The 16,356-nt window shown below is 48.7% G+C and overlaps 1 protein-coding gene across 1 annotated transcript in view; it reads right to left on the bottom strand.

Moving 5' to 3' along the window:
• The window catches only part of LOC309562125 (uncharacterized protein), a gene marked incomplete at its 5' end in the record, with an annotated part of 86,092 nt that overhangs the window by 13,895 nt on the left and 55,841 nt on the right, over positions 1–16,356 (bottom strand). The window lies entirely within an intron of this gene.

Below are 16,356 nucleotides of genomic sequence, written 5' to 3'. Positions count from 1 at the left end.
ATCCCTGAGGATGGGCAGAGGAGATACAGGCCAGCAAAGCCAGTAATGGTGGAGAAATCCCAGTACACCATGCTGCCATCCAACATGTCTGCCCCATCTGCTGTAGTGGATGGTGTCCCAGGTGAGAAGGAGCTCTGCATACAGCTACCTATGGGAGTTACCGCTGTGGAGAAACCGACAGACATGCAAGGAAAATCCCTGACCGTGGAATCCCCGGACCATCAGATGAATGTGGATGGACCTGCATTAAACACCCCAGGCATGGATTTTGCTAGTCTGGCTGAGACCAGTAGTCCCACGGCAAGCAAAATGGCTGCCAGCTCCAAAGAGCCTGCTTCATGTTCACCTGAGCCTCCCAGTCTTCCAGTGCTGATTGACCAGCTGAGTGCTGATGGGGGAGGGGATCAACATGGTTCTGGAAGTGGAATTGAAGTAGCAATGGAAATATCCTGCAATGCTTTACCTGCTGCTGTGTTAAAACAGAATGCTATTTCCACAGCTGAAAACCCTGTCCTAGTGGAAGAGGAGATGACAGCTGGAGTTTTTACCAGTGCAGCAGCTATGGATTCTGCTGTGAAGACAACAGCAATAATAAATATCCCAGCAAGTATAAAAAATGACATTAATGTTAAAGCAATGAATGTGGTGGGTGGTGGTGAAGGGGTTAGTAATGCTGGGAAAAATAAAAATGACATTTCTCCTCCTGCTCAGCAGAGGAAAGATTCGATTGCACAGATCAATCCCGAATCTGTGCAATCGTTATCTGCTAAGTGTGTGTCAGATAATTTAAAAAAAACTGATGGATTTTCTGCTGGGAGGAATGTTGGAAGCTATGCTTCAGCTTTGGGGAGTCACACCAGGGTGGGTGGTGGGAATTCTGTTATTGGTCAAAATTCAGGGAGGTTTGGTGGGTATAGGAGGAGGAATGTGGTACAGTTGAGGTGGGTGGGGGATGGAACTCCACCAGTAAGGGGGAGGGTGGCTGAGTTGATTTTGGAAATGGGGTTTAAAGTCTGTGATATTTTTGCTTTAATTTGCCCGGTGGGGAGTTATGAATTTGATTTGTCGTTTGTAAAACCTGAAAGTTTGGATCTCTTCTGGGAGAGATTTAGGAGGTGCAAGGGCCTTCAGCAGTGGAGTGGTTTGGTGCCAAAAGTGATTTCAAGACAGCCTCTGATAAAATCAGTGACCATTTTGGTGCGTAACGAATCCATACCAGAGGCTGATTTATTAGTATGGCTACGCCGATATGGCGAGGTCCTCACTCCACTGCGGAAGGTCCTTGATGAGCATGGGATATGGACAGGGGCCTGGACAGTGTCACTAAAATTGGGGGTGCTGGGCGATGTAGTTCAGCACCTTCCCTGCTCAGCCTTTCTGGGTAGGGATAGGCTGACCATTTTCTACCAAGGTCAGCCTAAGGTATGTAATAAATGTGGTGATAAAGGCCACTTTGCATCGTCCTGCACCCACAAGAAGTGCTCACTGTGCCAGGATTTAGGCCATTTGGCCAGAGAATGCACCCAGATTCGGTGCAATTTGTGCCAGCAGCTGGGTCATCCATATAGCCAGTGCCCAGAGGCACTGCATAACTTGCCAGGTTTGGAGACTGAGCTGCAGAGGCTTGATAAAGAAGATGAAGCAGCTGAAGTTAGAGAGGAAATTGTTGTTGCCCCTCCTGTGTCTGTTGTGTCAGATTCTGTTTCCCCTAGTGAGGTGGTCCCTGAGTCTGTCCTTCCTGTGTCTGTTGTGTCAGATTTTGTTTCCCCTAGTGATGTGGTCCCTGAGTCTGTCCCTCCTGTTGTTCCTACATCTACTGTGCGTAGATCCTCCAGACTAGCGGAAGCTGCTGGGGGGGCGGGTATAGTGGATCTTCCCCCTCGGCCTACTCCACCTCCAGTCCCTGTCTCTCGACACCGCAAACGCGGCCAAGAGGGTGCAGGGGTGCTGGATGGTGGTGGGGTCGATGGGGTTGAGGGAGGGGTGTCCATGTCCCATGTCTCACCCTCTGTTGTGGAGGATTCGGATGAGGAGGGGTGGGAGAGGACAAAGAGGAAGAAAAAGAAGAAGAGGAAGACCAGTAAAGTGGTCGTTTCTTCCTTACAGTTAGAGCCAGGAGGGGTTCCTCTTGGCAACACATTTTCGGTTTTATCAGGGGAGGAGTTGGTGTCGGATTTATCTATTTGTTTATCATCTATGGATGAGGGGGAGTCACATAGTGTAAAGAGAGCTGTCTCGGGTGATGAGAGTGTGGTGGAGGTTAAGAAACGACTACCCCAATCATCCTGATGGCAGTGCCCGCTCTGATAAAGGTGGCGACCATTAATGTCGCCAGCGTGAAATCTGCAAGAGCTCGTGATATTGCCTTATTTTTGCTCAGTGAGTTTGATGCTGAGATTTTATTTTTGCAAGAGACCTGGCTCAATACTTTGGCCGATGTCCATCTAGCAAAAAGGGAGTGGAGATGCGGTCCCTCCTTTTGGTCTCTTGCGGCTGAGCCTTGCAGCGGAGTAGCGGTTCTTTTTAAAACCGATATGGTAACGTGCCGGCGGATAATTGAGGTAGAAATGGGGAGATGCATGGTCTTAGACGTCTCTGTTAGGGGGCAGGACCTGCGCCTGATCAATATCTATGGACCGCAGTCAAAATGGGACAGGAAATGCCTCCTCACAAAGATCAAGCCCTTCCTTTTCACATCCCAGCAGGTTGTCTTTGGAGGGGACTTTAACACCATAATTAGGCCTGAAGACAGGAGGGTCTCCATAGACAGGCTGGGTTATGATAGCGTTTTTCTTAGAGATATGGTTAGACAAGCAGGCCTGGTAGATGTGCACATTAAGCACTGCCCTGGCAGCACGGGATTCACATTTCAGAGAGGGAATAGTCAGAGTAGGATAGATAGGTTTTTTTTAAAGGAGAACTCTGCTTTCTCGGCTCCTGAGTTGAGGGCGGTGGAGTTCTCTGACCACTGTATGCTGTCTGTGACTCTGAATGCCTCGGACACTCCACCCAGGGGAAGGGGTACCTGGAAACTGAATTCGGCTCTCCTGGAAGATGTAGAGGTAAGACAATCCTTTGAGGATTTTTTTCAGGCACAGGTTTCTATTCTGGACTTTTGCAGCAGTAAGTCAGAGTGGTGGGAGCTTGTGAAACAAAGGGCGATTGGACTTTTCAAGGCCATAAGTAAGAAGAAGCAGCTTGGTATGTATATTGCCTACCAGCATTTGCGGAGGAAGCTTGATCGTCTTGTCTCGTATGGAGGAGATCCAGGGGAGATCTCGGAGGTAAAGCTTCTTCTTAGGAAGTGTCAATACGACCGGCATGCCTCTTTGGTTCTGGAGAGAGATTATGGGAAATATCACTCGCCTGATCCTTACCAGAACTGTAAGCAAGGCATAGCAGTTAAGACGGTCATAGGTCTGAGGGATAGTACGGGTTCCCTGGTGAAGTCCAGATCAGGGATCCTGGAGATCTTCAGGTCATATTACGCAGACCTTCTGGGAAGAAAGGACCTTAGTCGGGACAGGATGGAAAGCTTTCTGGATTCTACTCCAGGATTGGGAAATGATACATTGCCTTTGATGGATTTGACGGAACCAATTTCAGCGGATGAGGTAGTTCGTGCTATAGAGAAGCTGGCTACCAAAAAGTCGCCTGGGCCAGATGGGTTGACAGCTGAATTTTACAAGTGTTTTAAGTCCATTCTGGCTCCCTTTTTAGCGGAGGTTTATAACAGCTGTTTAGAAGAGGGTTCTCTCCCTCCCTCCATGAGGCAATCCGCTGTGATTCTTCTGTCAAAAGGTAAAGACCCCTCAATAATTGAGAACTGGCGCCCCATCAGTCTTCTCAATGTTGATAGAAAGATCTTGGCGAAGATTCTTTTTTGGCGCTTGTCGTCAGTAGCAGGCGATTTGTTGTCCAATCATCAGCACTGCTCGGTCCAGGGCAGAAGTACCTTTTCAGCAATTTTAGCTGTCCGGGAGGCTTTGGAGCGATGCAGGGCTGCTGGATGGAGAAAGTACTTGCTGGCATTGGATCAGGCGAAGGCTTTTGATCGAGTCAATCATGAGTACCTGTATTTGCTACTTGGTAGATACGGCCTGCAGGGGAGGTTTATTGATTGGCTGAAAACATTATATAAAGGGGCTGAGAGCTTCCCACTTGTTAATGGTTGGGTTGGACGGCCTTTTGAGGTTGGCTCTGGGGTGCGCCAGGGGTGTCCTTTGAGCCCCCTGCTATATGTATTCGCAATCGATCCCTTCATAAGAAGGTTAGAGAGTGGATCGTTGTGTGGGGTGCCTTTGGGCATTGCTGGTGTGCCGCCTTTGAAGGTCGTGGCCTATGCCGATGATGTGTCTGTTATTATCTCTGGGATGGAGGAGGCGCAGGAGGTGGTCTCTGTGATAGAGCAGTACACTGAGGCTTCTGGCTCTAAAATCAATCATGAAAAGAGTGAAGTTTTCTGGATGGGTGAGGAGGGTGAAAGCTTCGAACTTCCGGATGCCTTCCCAGAGCCCCAGCAGGAAATTAAAGTGTTGGGCATCAAATTTGGTCCTGGTGACTATGGTCATCGAAATTGGGAAAGCAGGTTGTTGAATGCCAATGCCAAGGTGGCAAGCTGGAAGAAATGGAAACTTTCCTTGAGGGAAAGGGTTGACTTGATTAAAACTTACCTGATCCCAATCTTTTTATATGTCAGCTTTGTCTGTATCTTGCCGGAATCTCTCTATGCAAGGGTGTACAGCTGCTTTTTCCAACTGTTATGGGGAAATAGGCTGAACCTGATCAAACGCAATGTAACTTACCTGTCCAGGCGGGAGGGTGGTCTAGGAATGGTCAACCCTATAGTTTTCTTTTCTCTGCTTTTTTTAAAGTATAATCTTGGTAATATGTTAGCAGAGACCCCGCCGGGATGGGTGGGTATTTTTCAATCTTGGTTTAGGCCTTTTCTGCGATGCTGGGAAGATGGCGGGCCAGTGAAAAGTCTGAGAGTCCGACATGGCAAGCTTCCGGCTTATGTTGCCCCGTGTCTGAAAATACTTAGGCAGTGGCAGGTGACAGTGGGGGATATCAAGTCCCTCCCCAGAAAGCTTCTGGAGAAGAGGATTTTGGGCTCTGCTTTCAGTGTGTCGCTGACCTTAAGGGATTGCCCAGGCCCCGTAATGAGGGAGGGGTTGCGTTTAATTAACTTAGGAAGAATCCCTTTGAAGTTTAGGGATCAAGCCTGGCTCGCTTTCCATGGAAGGCTCTATGTGAGAGGGAACCTGAAGCATCGCCCTGTGGATGATCGGGATTGTCCTAGAGCGGAGTGTGTTGGTAAAGTGGAGTCTATGGACCACTTTTTGCTCCAGTGTCCCTTTAACATAGAGGTGTATAAAAGGGTGGGGAGGGCTCTAGGCATCCCCTTTCTCTATCGCATGAGTTATGCGGAGTGGGTGTACGGGGCATTCCCGACTCTCTGGGATTTTGATTTGGATACACTTTTTCTAGTTAGTATAGTTGTCCGTTACTTCACGTGGAATGCACGGTGCCAGATTACCCTGCGGAAGAAAGTCCTCCCTGTCGAGGTGGTGGTGTACGATATTCTGGGTGAGGTTGGGAAGATTCGGGGTCTTGAGAAGGGCAGGGAGCCTCGAGCGGTCTGGATAAGGGCGTGGAGGAATATCAGACCTGCTTTTGGTGAACTGTCCATCTCTGGGTGAAAAGCTTTTTTCCTATGCTATTTCTTTCACGCCCTTAGCTTTTGTTAGTTAATATCTTCATTTTTGAAGAAGGGCTGCATGCATAATGGGAGTGGTTTTTGTTTTTTGACCTCGCAGGTTTGATGTCTGGTGTGGTGGTGTGAGTCTTATTAAGATTATTTTTCCCGGTAATGATGTGTTTCATGATGTGAGTTTTGTTTTTGCTGTAAAGCCATTCTTTATTTGAGAGCAGAACTTGCTATGTATTTTTTTTTCCCTTTTCATGTAAATATGTATATATTTATTTATGTATATTGATTTTATGATTATTGATTGCAAGACTTTTAATAAACAAAAATTGGGAAGAAGGAGGAGGACACACCCAAAGAGCTCTCTGTGAGAACCAGCCCTTTTCAAGCCTGGGCCTTGCTTGCTAGCTTGGCCCAGGAACAATGCCTGATCCTGGGGGAGGCCCTGGGAGGGATCCCCCTGATGACACGGGGCCTAGTGAGGAGGAGGTGGAGGACTTGTCTGTGGGTCCAGGCCCTGGTGAGAATGCGGATGTCTTCAGCCAGAAGATTATCAATCGTTTTAGGGCGATTGGGAGAGCGGAAGAAAAACTTAAAGTTTTGAAGGCTGAACATAAATCCTTCAAAACCAAGTATTTCCAAGCCTGGAGTAAAAATCGCACAGCCATGAAGCCTGAGTTACAAGAATTGGAGGAAAAGGTAAAGGAACAATCTTTATTATTGGAAAGGCTGAAAGACAGAAGTGGAGCATTTAAAGAAAAGTTTGATAATGAGAGGCGATTTACCAGCCAGACATCAGCAAGTTCTGTGGATCAGCAGCCTCAGTTAATGGATGACCCGGCTCCATCTGCCTCTGCACCTCTCCCCCCATGCCAGAACTGGGAATCACCAGCGGCAACCAGCCAGGGGGTTGAGAGTGGACATGGATCCCTGACATTTATCCAGGAGATGGAGTCACCCCTGAAAGCAGACAAGTTTGTCTTTTCTGATGATCCATCAGAAATCCCTGAGGATGGGCAGAGGAGATTCAAGTCAGCAAAGCCAGTACTGGTGGAGAAATCCCAGTACACCATGCTGCCTTCCAGCATGTCTGCCCCACCTGCTGTAGTGGATGGTGTCCCAGGTGAGAAGGAGCTCTGCATACAGCTACCTGTTGGAGATTCTGCTGTGGAGAAACCGAATGCAGACATGCAAGGAAAATCCCTGACCAATGAATTCCCGGACCATCAGATGAATGTGGATGGACCTGCATCTAACACCCCAGGCATGGATTTTGCTGGTCTGGCTGAGACCAGTAGTCCCACAGCAAGCAAAATGGCTGCCAGCTCCAAAGAGCATGCTTCATGTTCACCTGAGCCTCCCAGTCTTCCAGTGCTGTTTGACCAGCTGATTTCTGGTGGGGGAGGGGATCAACATAGTGCTGGAAGTGAAGCAGCTATGGAAGTCTCCTGCAATGTCTCACCTGTTGCTGTGTTAAAACAAGATTCTATTTCCACAGCTGAAAACCCTGTCCTAGTGGAAGAGAAGATGACAGCTGGAGTTTTTACCAGTGCAGCAGCAAATATGGATTCTGCTGTGAAGACAACAGCAATAATAAATATCCCAGCAAGTATAAAAAATGACATTAATGTTAAAGCAATGAATGTGGTGGGTGGTGGTGAAGGGGTTAGTAATGCTGGGAAAAATAAAAATGACATTTCTCCTCCTGCTCAGCAGAGGAAAGATTCGATTGCACAGATCAATCCCGAATCTGTGCAATCGTTATCTGCTAAGTGTGTGTCAGATAATTTAAAAAAAACTGATGGATTTTCTGCTGGGAGGAATGTTGGAAGCTATGCTTCAGCTTTGGGGAGTCACACCAGGGTGGGTGGTGGGAATTCTGTTATTAGTCAAAATTCAGGGAGGTTTGGTGGGTATAGGAGGAGGAATGTGGTACAGTTGAGGTGGGTGGGGGATGGAACTCCACCAGTAAGGGGGAGGGTGGCTGAGTTGATTTTGGAAATGGGGTTTAAAGCTTGTGATATTTTTGCTTTAATTTGCCCGGTGGGGAGTTATGAATTTGATTTGTCGTTTGTAAAACCTGAAAGTTTGGATCTCTTCTGGGAGAGATATAGGAGGTGCAAGGGCCTTCAGCAGTGGAGTGGTTTGGTGCCAAAAGTGATCTCAAGGCAGCCTCTGATAAAATCAGTGACCATTTTGGTGCGTAACGAATCCATACCAGAGGCTGATTTATTAGTATGGCTACGCCGATATGGCGAGGTCCTCACTCCACTGCGGAAGGTCCTTGATGAGCATGGGATATGGACAGGGGCCTGGACAGTGTCACTAAAATTGGGGGTGCTGGGCGATGTAGTTCAGCACCTTCCCTGCTCAGCCTTTCTGGGTAGGGATAGGCTGACCATTTTCTACCAAGGTCAGCCTAAGGTGTGTAATAAATGTGGTGATAAAGGCCACTTTGCATCGTCCTGCACCCACAAGAAGTGCTCACTGTGCCAGGATTTAGGCCATTTGGCCAGAGAATGCACCCAGATTCGGTGCAATTTGTGCCAGCAGCTGGGTCATCCATATAGCCAGTGCCCAGAGGCACTGCATAACTTGCCAGGATTGGAGACTGAGCTGCAGAGGCTTGATAAAGAAGATGAAGCAGCTGAAGTTAGAGAGGAAATTGTTGTTGCCCCTCCTGTGTCTGTTGTGTCAGATTCTGTTTCCCCTAGTGAGGTGGTCCCTGAGTCTGTCCTTCCTGTGTCTGTTGTGTCAGATTTTGTTTCCCCTGGTGATGTGGTCCCTGAGTCTGTCCCTCCTGTGGTTGTTCCTACATCTACTGTGCGTAGATCCTCCAGACTAGCGGAAGCTGCTGGGGGGGCGGGTATAGTGGATCTTCCCCCTCGGCCTACTCCATCTCCAGTCCCTGTCTCTCGACACCGCAAACGCGGCCAAGAGGGTGCAGGGGTGCTGGATGGTGGTGGGGTCGATGGGGTTGAGGGAGGGGTGTCCATGTCCCATGTCTCACCCTCTGTTGTGGAGGATTCAGATGAGGAGGGGTGGGAGAGGACAAGGAGGAAGAAAAAGAAAAAGAGGAAAACCAGTAAAGCGGTCGTTTCCTCCTTACAGATAGAGCCAGGAGGGGTTCCTCTTGGCAACTCATTTTCTGTGTTATCAGGGGAGGAGTTAGTATCCGATTTATCCATTTCATCTATGGATGAGGGGGAGTCACATAGTGTAAAAAGAGCTGTCTCGGGTGATGAGAGTGTGGTGGAGGTTAAGAAACGACTACCCCAATCATCCTGATGGCAGTGCCCGCTCTGATAAAGGTGGCGACCATTAATGTCGCCAGTGTGAAATCTGCAAGAGCTCGTGATATTGCCTTATTTTTGCTCAGTGAGTTTGATGCTGAGATTTTATTTTTGCAAGAGACCTGGCTCAATACTTTGGCCGATGTCCATCTAGCAAAAAGGGAGTGGAGATGCGGTCCCTCCTTTTGGTCTCTTGCGGCTGAGCCTTGCAGCGGAGTTGCGGTTCTTTTTAAAACCGATATGGTAACGTGCCGGCGGGTTATTGAGGTAGAAATGGGGAGATGCATGGTCTTAGACGTCTCTGTTAGGGGGCAGGACCTGCGCCTGATCAATATCTATGGACCGCAGTCAAAATGGGACAGGAAATGCCTCTTCACAAAGATCAAGCCCTTCCTTTTTACATCCCAGCAGGTTGTCTTTGGAGGTGACTTTAACACCATAATTAGGCCTGAAGACAGGAGGGTCTCCATAGACAGGCTGGGTTATGATAGCGTTTTTCTTAGAGATATGGTTAGACAAGCAGGCCTGGTAGATGTGCACATTAAGCACTGCCCTGGCAGCACGGGATTCACGTTTCAGAGAGGGAATAGTCAGAGTAGGATAGATAGGTATTTTTTAAAGGAGAACTCTGCTTTCTCGGCTCCTGAGTTGAGGGCGGTGGAGTTCTCTGACCACTGTATGCTGTCTGTGACTCTGAATGCCTCGGACACTCCACCCAGGGGAAGGGGTACCTGGAAACTGAATTCGGCTCTCCTGGAAGATATAGAGGTAAGACAATCCTTTGAGGATTTTTTTCAGGCACAGGTTTCTATTCTGGACTTTTGCAGCAGTAAGTCAGAGTGGTGGGAGCTTGTGAAACAAAGGGCGATTGGACTTTTCAAGGCCATAAGTAAGAAGAAGCAGCTTGGTATGTATATTGCCTACCAGCATTTGCGGAGGAAACTTGATCGTCTTGTCTCGTATGGAGGAGATCCAGGGGAGATCTCGGAGGTAAAGCTTCTTCTTAGGAAGTGTCAATACGACCGTCATGCCTCCTTGGTTCTGGAGAGAGATTATGGGAAATATCACTCGCCTGATCCTTACCAGAACTGTAAGCAAGGCATAGCAGTTAAGACGGTCATAGGTCTGAGGGATAGTACGGGTTCCCTGGTGAAGTCCAGATCAGGGATCCTGGAGATCTTCAGGTCATATTACGCAGACCTTCTGGGAAGAAAGGACCTTAGTCGGGACAGGATGGAAAGCTTTCTGGATTCTACTCCAGGATTGGGAAATGGTATATTGCCTTTGATGGATTTGACAGAACCAATTTCAGCGGATGAGGTAGTTCGTGCTATAGAGAAGCTGGCTACCAAAAAGTCGCCTGGGCCAGATGGGTTGACAGCTGAATTTTACAAGTGTTTTAAGTCCATTCTGGCTCCCTTTTTAGCGGAGGTTTATAACAGCTGTTTAGAAGAGGGTTCTCTCCCTCCCTCCATGAGGCAATCCGCTGTGATTCTTCTGTCAAAAGGTAAAGACCCCTCAATAATTGAGAACTGGCGCCCCATCAGTCTTCTCAATGTTGATAGAAAGATTTTGGCAAAGATTCTTTTTTGGCGCTTGTCGTCAGTAGCAGGCGATTTGTTGTCCAATCATCAGCACTGCTCGGTCCAGGGCAGAAGTACTTTTTCAGCAATTTTAGCTGTCCGGGAGGCTTTGGAGCGATGCAGGGCTGCTGGATGGAGAAAGTACTTGCTGGCATTGGATCAGGCGAAGGCTTTTGATCGAGTCAATCATGAGTACCTGTATTTGCTACTTGGTAGATACGGCCTGCAGGGGAGGTTTATTGACTGGCTGAAAACATTATATAAAGGGGCTGAGAGCTTCCCACTTGTTAATGGTTGGGTTGGACGGCCTTTTGAGGTTGCCTCTGGTGTGCGCCAGGGGTGTCCTTTGAGCCCCCTGCTATATGTATTCGCAATCGACCCCTTCATAAGAAGGTTAGAGAGTGGATCGTTGTGTGGGGTGCCTTTGGGCATTGCTGGTGTGCCGCCTTTGAAGGTCGTGGCCTATGCCGATGATGTGTCTGTTATTATCTCTGGGATGGAGGAGGCGCAGGAGGTGGTCTCTGTGATAGAGCAGTACACTGAGGCTTCTGGCTCTAAAATCAATCATGAAAAGAGTGAAGTTTTCTGGATGGGTGAGGAGGGTGAAAGCTTCGAACTTCCGGATGCCTTCCCAGAGCCCCAGCAGGAAATTAAAGTGTTGGGCATCAAATTTGGTCCTGGTGACTATGGTCATCGAAATTGGGAAAGCAGGTTGTTGAATGCCAATGCCAAGGTGGCAAGCTGGAAGAAATGGAAACTTTCCTTGAGGGAAAGGGTTGACTTGATTAAAACTTACCTGATCCCAATCTTTTTATATGTCAGCTTTGTCTGTATCTTGCCGGAATCTCTCTATGCAAGGGTGTACAGCTGCTTTTTCCAACTGTTATGGGGAAATAGGCTGAACCTGATCAAACGCAGTGTAACTTACCTGTCCAGGCGGGAGGGTGGTCTAGGAATGGTCAACCCTATAGTTTTCTTTTCTCTGCTTTTTTTAAAGTATAATCTTGGTAATATGTTAGCAGAGACCCCGCCGGGATGGGTGGGTATTTTTCAATCTTGGTTTAGGCCTTTTCTGCGATGCTGGGAAGATGGCGGGCCAGTGAAAAGTCTGAGAGTCCGACATGGCAAGCTTCCGGCTTATGTTGCCCCGTGTCTGAAAATACTTAGGCAGTGGCAGGTGACAGTGGGGGATATCAAGTCCCTCCCCAGAAAGCTTCTTGAGAAGAGGATTTTGGGCTCTGCTTTCAGTGTGTCGCTGACCTTAAGGGATTGCCCAGGCCCCGTAATGAGGGAGGGGTTGCGTTTAATTAACTTAGGAAGAATCCCTTTGAAGTTTAGGGATCAAGCCTGGCTCGCTTTCCATGGAAGGCTCTATGTGAGAGGGAACCTGAAGCATCGCCCTGTGGATGATCGGGATTGTCCTAGAGCGGAGTGTGTTGGTAAAGTGGAGTCTATGGACCACTTTTTGCTCCAGTGTCCCTTTAACATAGAGGTGTATAAAAGGGTGGGGAGGGCTCTAGGCATCCCCTTTCTCTATCGCATGAGTTATGCGGAGTGGGTGTACGGGGCATTCCCGACTCGCTGGGATTTTGATTTGGATACACTTTTTCTAGTTAGTATAGTTGTCCGTTACTTCACGTGGAATGCACGGTGCCAGATTACCCTGCGGAAGAAAGTCCTCCCTGTCGAGGTGGTGGTGTACGATATTCTGGGTGAGGTTGGGAAGATTCGGGGTCTTGAGAAGGGCAGGGAGCCTTGAGCGGTCTGGATAAGGGCGTGGAGGAATATCAGACCTGCTTTTGGTGAACTGTCCATCTCTGGGTGAAAAGCTTTTTTCCTATGCTATTTCTTTCACGCCCTTAGCTTTTGTTAGTTAATATCTTCATTTTTGGAAGAAGGGCTGCATGCATAATGGGAGTGGTTTTGTTTCTTGACCTCGCAGGTTTGATGTCTGGTGTGGTGGTGTGAGTCTTATTAAGATAATTTTTTCCGGTAATGATGTGTTTCATGATGTGAGTTTTGTTTTTGCTGTAAAGGCAGTCTTTATTTGAGAGCAGAATTTGCTATGTATTTTTTTCCCCCCCTTTTCATGTAAATATGTATATATTTATTTATGTATATTGATTTTATGCTTATTGATTGCAAGACTTTTAATAAACAAAATTGGGAAGAATGTTGCTTGCATTGGTGATCAGTGGGAAGAATGCCCCTTAGATTGGTGATCAGTGGAAAGAATGCTCCTTACATTGGTGGCCAGCGAGAAGAATGCTCCTTACATTGGAGGTCAGTGGGAAGAATGCTCCTTACATTGGTGGTCAGTGGGAAGAATGCACCTTATATTGGTGGCCAGTGGGAAGAATGCACCTTATATTGGTGGCCAGTGGGAGGAATTTTGCTTGCATTGGTGGTCAGTGGGAAGAAGGCCCCTTACATTGGTGGTCAGTGGGAAGAATGTCCCTTACATTGGTGGTCAGTGGGAAGAATGTTGCTTGCATTGGTGGTCAGTGGGAAGAATGTTGCTTGCATTGGTGGTCAGTGGGAAGAATGCACCTTATATTGGTGCCAGTGGGAAGAATGTCCCTTACATTGGTGGTCAGTGGGAAGAATGTTCCTTAAATTGGTGGCCAGTGGGAAGAATGTTCCTTACATTGGTGTTTAGTGGGAAGAATTCATCTTACGTTGGAGGTCAGTGGGAAGAATGCTCCTTACATTGGAGGTCAGTGGGAAGAATGTCCCTTACATTGGTGACCAGTGGCCAGTGGTGTATTTAGGTTTTGTGCTGCCCTAGGCCGGACTAAACTTATGCACCCCCTAATTTACCTACGACCCACCCCTTCCTGTCAAGGCCACACCCCTTCCTGTTTCAGACCCACCCTATCATCTGTAAACCACACCCCTTCCTCTTTAGGCCCCACCTCTTCCTCTCTGTATATTAAAAGTGGGTACAAAGTGCCTACTTGTATATTTCGTTGTTTTATATGGGTACGTTGGCTCGTGGGAGCACTCCTGGGGGCCCCCACTAGGCAACGGGGATGCCAATCCACGGGGCCAGCGGCCACAATTGCGGCCGGGCACCCGCGATCGCTCCCCGCTGAGAGAGAACGACGGCCTGCTGTTGTAAATACAGCTGACCGTTGATCTCCCTGAAATGATCACAGAGCGCCTGTGATCCTTCTATATAGGAACACAGGTCTCTATGGTCATTTCACAAGCCCCTCTCCCATACAGTTAGAAAACACCACCTAGGCTCACACTTAACCCTTTGATCACCCCCGGGTTAACTCCTTCCCTGCCAGTGTAATTATTACAGTAACAGGGCATATTTATAGCACTGATTACTGTAGTAATGTCACTGGTCCCCCCCAAAAGTGTCAAAAATGTCAGTTAGGGGTCCGATCTGTCCACCGCAATGTCGCAGTCCCGCTAAAAATCGCAGATTGACGCTATTACTAGTAAAAAAAAAAATTACATAAATCTTTCCCCTAGTTTGTAGACACAATAACTTTTGCACAAACCAATCAATATACACTTATTGGGATTTTTTTTTTTTTTACCAAAAATATGTAGCAGAATACAAATTGGCCTAAAATGATGACAAAATTTGATCTTTACATTTTTATGGGGGAATGTTATATAGCAGAATGTGAAAAACAATATTTTTTTTCCGAATTGTCGCTCTTTTTTTGTTTATAACGCAATAAATAAAAATCACACAGGTGATCAAATACCACCAAAATAAAGTTCTATTTGTTGGAAAGAAAGGACATTCATTTTTTTAGGGTACAGTTTTGCACGAACGTGCAATTGTCCTTTAAAGTAATGCAGTCCTGAATCGCAAAAAATTGCCTGGTCATTAAGGGGGAAAATCTTCCAGGGCTGCAGGCATAGTGCAGGGGCTGCAGACATGGTACAGGAGATGCTGGGGTTGCTGGCATGGTGCAGGGGCTGCGGACATGGTACAGGAGATGCAGGGGTTGCTGGCATGGTGCAGGGGCTGCCGACATGGTACAGGAGATGCAGGGGTTGCGGGCATAGTGCCGGGGCTGCAGACATGGTACAGGAGATGCAGGGGTTGCGGGCATAGTGCAGGGGCTGCGGACATGGTACAGGAGATGTAGGGGTTGCGGGCATAGTGCAGGGGCTGCAGACATGGTACAGGAGATGCAGGGGTTGCGGGCATAGTGCAGGGGCTGCAGACATGGTACAGGAGATGCAGGGGTTGCAGGCATGATGCAGGGGTTGCGGGCATAGTGCAGGGGCTGCAGACATGGTACAGGAGATGCAGGGGTTGCGGGCATAGTGCAGGGGCTGCGGACATGGTACAGGAGATGCAGGCATGGTGCAGGGGCTGCGGACATGGTACAGGAGATGCAGTTGTTGCGGGCATAGTGCAGGGGCTGCGGACATGGTACAGGAAATGCAGTTGTTGCGGGCATAGTGCAGGGGCTGCAGACATGGTACAGGAGATGCAGGCATAGTGCAGGGGCTGCGGACATGGTACAGGAGATGCAGTAGTTGCACGCATAGTGCAGGGGCTGCAGACATGGAGATGCGGTGCTGTGGGCATGGTACAGGAGATGAAGGGCTGTGGGCAGCATGGTACAGGAGATGCAGGGCTGTGGGCAGCATGGTACAGGAGATGCAGGGCTGTGGGCATTGGGCAGCATGGTAAAGGAGATGCAGGGCTGTGGGCAGCATGGTACAGGAGATGCAGGGCTGTGGCCTGTGGGCAGCATGGTACAGGAGATGCAGGGCTGTGGGCATTGGGCAGCATGGTACAGGAGATGCAGGGCTGTGGGCATTGGGCAGCATGGTACAGGAGATGCAGGGCTGTGGGCACTGGGCAGTGTAATACAGGAGGTGCAAGGCTGTGGGCACTGGGCAGCGTAATACAGGAGGTGCAAGGCTGTGGGCACTGGGCAGCGTAATACAGGAGGTGCAAGGCTGTGGGCACTGGGCAGCGTAATACAGGAGGTGCAAGGCTGTGGGCACTGGGCAGCGTAATACAGGAGGTGCAAGGCTGTGGGCACTGAGCAGCGTAATACAGGAGGTGGCTGTGGGCACTGAGCAGCATAATACAGAAGATGCAGGGCTCTGATCAGCATAGTACAGCCGATGTAGGTGCTGCGGGCATGGTACAGGGAAATCTCCTGTACCATGCCCGCAGCACCGGCATCTGCTGCGGAGGAGTCCGAGTCTCACTTACCTTGGGGCGCCTTCCATTTGAAAATGGCGCAGCCCGGCGCCATTACGTCACCGCGCACGCGCCGCCTGCCCGAGAATAGCCGAAGAGGTTCGGGTTTTCCCGAGCGGCACCGGCACATGCGCAGTGCGCATGTCGGGCCGGCCGCGGCCATTTTTTTTTCCTTTCATGTTTTCGTAGTGGTACGGGGGTTTTTTCATGCAGGGGGGCGGCTTTTTTGCCGCCCCCCCACAAAGTGCCGCCCTAGGCCTAGGCCTTGTCGGCCTAGGCCTAAATACAGCAGTGCCAGTGGCACCCTGAGGCTCGCCATACACCCTACAATCTGTACAACCTCATTTAGATCTACTGCTAAGTATGTAGTGCAAGGGTCTCTTTGTTTGGATAAATATTGATTGGATGGATGAGGTAGGTCCTCATATTGTATAGTTTTGGTAAATCTAAAATTAATTGTAAGGACAATATACATTCAGATTGTAACCTGTATGGTGAGCCTGATAGACAGAATGGAGTCAGGCTGCTGACTCTGCCAAGTGCCATTGGCCCCAGAATTATGGAGGTACCATCAGA

The sequence above is a fragment of the Pelophylax lessonae genome (assembly GCF_965119305.1).
Source record: "Pelophylax lessonae genome assembly, chromosome: 8".
Lineage (NCBI taxonomy): Eukaryota > Metazoa > Chordata > Amphibia > Anura > Ranidae > Pelophylax > Pelophylax lessonae.
Note: the sequence above shows the minus strand (reverse complement) of the source record. Positions and strands in the feature narration are given on the sequence as shown.